This window comes from Oratosquilla oratoria, chromosome 1 (assembly GCF_046742065.1).
Source record: "Oratosquilla oratoria isolate Oo_2021 chromosome 1, ASM4674206v1, whole genome shotgun sequence".
Taxonomy (NCBI): domain Eukaryota; kingdom Metazoa; phylum Arthropoda; class Malacostraca; order Stomatopoda; family Squillidae; genus Oratosquilla; species Oratosquilla oratoria.
In genome coordinates this window covers 12,552,881-12,557,880 of record NC_134777.1, presented here as the reverse complement: position 1 = coordinate 12,557,880, position 5,000 = coordinate 12,552,881, and positions in this window count along the sequence as shown.

The following is a 5,000-nucleotide window of genomic DNA, read 5'->3' as shown; positions in this document are numbered from 1 at the left end:
ACATTGCACTACCTGTGCAGGAAGTTTATTCCATTCATTAACTACACGGTTGGCAAAGTTGTTTCTACCTACTTCCAAATTGAATCTATTTCCGGACAGTTTGAGACCATTGTTTCTTGTCTGATTCTCATTCAATGTGAAAATTTGGTCACTTTTGATGTTGTCAATTCCCTTTAAAATCTTAAAGACCTGTATCAAGTCACCTCTGAGTCTACGCTTTTTTAGGGAAAACAGATTCATGTGCTTAAGTCGATTTTCGTATGATTTATTTTTGATATTTGGAATCAGTTTTGTGGCTCGCCGTTGTACTTTTTCCAGTCTGTCAATGTCTTTAATGAGATTCGGTGACCATACGGAAACAGCATATTCCAAATGTGGACGAACTAACGATTTATATAGCTTGTTAATGAGTGATGGACTTTTGAAATCAAAAGATCGCGCAATCAATCCCAGAATCTTATTTGCTTTCTCAGAGGCTGAAATACACTGCTTGGATGATTTGAGGTCGTTACTGATAATTACGCCGAGATCTTTTTCACTATCCACTTTTGTTAACGAATTTCCAAATAACTTGTAATCGTACTTGCTGTTATTTTTACCTATGTGCATTACCTTGCATTTACTTGTGTTAAATTTCATTAGCCACTTTTCAGACCATTGCTGTAATTTATCTAAATCTTCTTGAATATCTAATTGGTTTGAGTGATCATTTGCCACTCCGCACAGTTTTGTATCATCAGCAAATTTGGAAACAGTAGATTTTAGTCCATGGTCTATATCATTTATATATACTATGAATAGAAGTGGCCCAAGAACGGAACCCTGAGGAACTCCACTTGCAACACTTTTCCATCCAGAAGTTTTTCCATTTAAAACAACTCTCTGTTTTCGACCTTTCAACCAATTACTAGTCCAACCTAATAGGCTACCACTTATTCCATGCAAAGCTAATTTAGTAAGAAGTCTTTCGTGTGGGACGGTATCAAAAGCTTTTGCAAAGTCTAGATATATTAAATCTATATTGTTTCTTTTGTCAAAATTCGAGACAACTGTGTTGTAGAATTCGAGTAAGTTAGTCACGCAAGAACGTTTCCGTCTGAAACCATGTTGGCTATCATTTACCAAACGGTTACTTTCTAAATGATATTCGATAGCATCTCTGATGATAGTTTCCATTATTTTTCCTACGATCGAAGTCAAACTAATAGGCCTATAGTTATTTGGTTTCTTTTTGTCACCTTTTTTGAATATGGGAGTAACGTTAGCTAGCTTCCATTCTCTTGGGACATCTCCGGATATGATGGATTTCTTGAAAATAATTTCTAATGGAACAACAATCTCATTTTTCATTTCCTTTAAGATTCTTGGATGCCAACCGTCAGGCCCTGGTGTTTTATTAACTTTGAGTTTGTCTATACACCTTTTAATTGTTTCTTTTGTTATATTTACCGTAGTGAGTAAGTTTAACCCAGACTTTTCACAGGTTTCAGTTTGGAATTCACCTTGAGGTGTTTCGTTTACGAATACCGAGCTAAAATAATTGTTTAAGAGATTACACATTCCTTCATTTGAATATTCAAGTTGACCGTCAGCAGATAATAGTGGACCAATGTGATTCCTAACAACCTTTTTATCTCTAATGTAACTATAGAATTCTTTGGGATTCTCTTTGGATTTCTCAGCGATGTTCATTTCGTATTGTCGTTTTCTTTTTCTTATTGTCTTTTTTAAATCTCTCTGTATTGATACATAACTTTCATAGTCATTAGATGCACCCGAGCACTTATATTTCTTATAAGCCTGTCTCTTTTTAGCAATACTTTTTTCAGTTTCTTTGTCGAGCCACTTTGGGCGAGCCTGATTTGGGGGACGTCTGTCCTTAAAAGGAATGTAAGTTTGAATCATCTTAGTGAGCGTATTTTGAAATATTTCCCACATCTGATCTACAGGCCTTTCGTTTAATTTTTCCTCCCAATCTGTAAGCTGAAGCTCCTGACGTAGTTCTATGAACTGAGCTTTACTGAAATCGGGTATTTTAGAAGCACAAGTATCTATTCTAAAATTGTTTAGGAGTTTGAATCTGACTAAGTTGTGATCGCTATTTGCAACAGATTCACCGACTTCTACATCAGTTGCCATGCTTTCGCGGCTAGTGATCAATAAATCGAGTAAGTTTCCATATCTTGTGGGCTCTTTTACATGCTGAATTAAGTAATTGTCACCAAGAAAATCAATCAAGCGACTACCTATATGGCCATGTTCAAGGGTCATCCAATCAATGTCAGTAAAATTGAAATCACCCATTATCAATAAATCCCGGTTGCAGAAACTAGACAGTTCTTGAAATAACAGTTTGTCGTCTGCTAATGATAATGTCTTTGGCCTATATATTACACCTATATTCATTTTTTGTCCATTTGTTTGGGTTAACTCAACCCACAAACTGTCATATGCATCCTGTTTCACTTTCTCTAAAACACAAGCATGAACATTGTTTTTAACGTACAATAGAACACCCCCACCTTTCTTGTGGTTTCTATCCTGATGAAAGTGTTTAAATCCCGCAATATTAAATTCAGCTTCGAACTCTGTACCATTTAACCATGTCTCAGTTATTCCTATCATATCGAGATTTTCGCTTTTGACATACGCCTGTATTTCTTGAAATTTGTTCCTAATACTACGAGCATTAAAGTACATAGTTTTAAGAAACTCCTGATTATTTCTTTTTGGCACATTTTGAGTTTCAATATCATGTCTTATATTATCATTTTGTTTTTTATTTATGCCTTGCTCTATATTATTATTATTTGGTCCTTCATTGACATTCAATGCCTCATTAACATTTCTCCTATCAAAATTAACATTTCCCCCATCACGGACATCTGGTCGATTACGGTCATCCGATCTATTTTGTACATTTTGTCCCCCTACGTCACCGTGATTCACGCCGGCTTCCCGTCGTTCAGTGACATTATGTCCGGCATCCCTTTCTAAAATTATATTTTGTCCTCCAGTGACATTATATCCTACCGTGATATTTTTTCCTCCACTATAATTACATCCCATCGTGATCTTTTGTCTTACACTGTCATTACATCCTATCTTGATATTTTGGCCTTCATTGACATTCTGTCCGGTATCTCTTCCTAAAATTATATTTTGTTCTTCACTGACATTATATCCTACCGTGATATTTTCTCCTCCATTATCATTACATCCTATCGTGATATTTTGTCCACCACTATCATTATTTCCTATCGTGATCTTTTGTCCTCCACTGTCATTACATCCCATTGTGACATTTTGTCCTAAGACATTACATCCTAATGTGTCATTTCGTCCTCTAGCGATATTACATCCTATCATGATATTTTGGCCTTCATTGACATTCTGTCCGGTATCCCTTCCTAAAATTACATTTTGGCCTTCAATGACATTATATCCTACCGTGATATTTTCTCCTCCATTATCATTACATCCTATCGTGATATCTTGTTCTCCTTTATCATTACTTCCCATCGTGATCTTTTGTCCTCCACTGTCATTATATCCCATTGCGACTTTTTGTCCTATGACATTATATCCTAATGTGACATTTCGTCCTCTAGCGACATTATATCCTAAAATTATATTTTGTCCTATACTGGTACATTGTTCTACATTAATGCTATACTCTACACTGTTTTCCCAAGTACATTCTATTTCCCCTTCCCTTTGGCCTTCTACCCTAAAAAAGGAGCTGGTTCATTACAAACTCCCACAATGAGGTTTGTAAGAACATCTTTGCCTCTGCGGGTAAGGTGGATCCCATCAGAAGCGTAAAGGTCATGGCGCCTAGAATAGAGATACCAAGGATCAAGAAAGTGGTATCCCAATTGTGTGCACAACTGCGATATCCTATCATTGATCCCTATGGCTCTACTGTTCCAACACGAACCTGCGTAGATCCTCGGGAGGATCCCACAGACTACGTGACGGCTCCCATGTTCCTTCATCTCCTGAAGGAGGACCTTGTAATTCCGAACAAGCTCCTCTGATCTCACCCCACCTACATCGTTACTACCCGTATGTACAATCGTAACCGTGTTCTTCCGTCCTTGCTCCCTGATGGACCGGGTACAATCAACGATCCCACGGCCCGGTTGACATACAAGCTTGCAACGTCGCTTAGTCTTTCGCTGCAGGATGTCGTCATAGCCTCGAACCATGGAGTCCCCCACCACCAAGAACTCCTGGTTTTCAGCCACTTCATCCTCCAGTAGAGCAAAACGATTGACTAGAGCCAGCGGTTGCTCCACAGGGCACACGTCTACCGAACGCGGGCTCGACAAACGGGACCCCACGGAGCGCCACTCGCTCATGGCAGTGACAGTAGGTGAAGAAGTGGAACGCTCTTTGGGTTGTGGGGAGGGTTCACTCTTCTCACGGAGCGCACTCCTGAGAAGCCGAATTTCCTCCTCACACATCCTGAGACGGACCTCTAGGTTCACGCAACCTTCACAAGCCATTTCGCTCCCCCTTTAGCAATAAAAAACGCAAAGAGAAAATACAAATCAACAACAACAAAAAAATCAAAGCGGTCTCTAATAAACTAAATACGCGAAGCTTACTCTGCTTACCTTATACTATTTCTCCTACCTTTGGAATACGGTAACAGAAAACTGTTTTGAAATTAAATAGAACCCTGCACTTTATCTTATATCTGTAACTGTATAGCGCTATACGTATACAATTACAAAAACACAACACAATCACTTAACACTATTCGGAGATATAAAATTCACAGGTATTCACTAGCTGGTGTCTGTGCAGAAAAACGAGGTCTCTAGCTGAGGTCACGAGCGGACTGAGCTGAGGTCACGAGTGGACCATACATACATACATACATAAATACATACACACATACACCAACGATTTTTGCACCTTTACAAGGGAGTCAAAACCAAAGGCATAAAATCCACTCCCACACATTCCATCCCACATATTCCACTCCCATT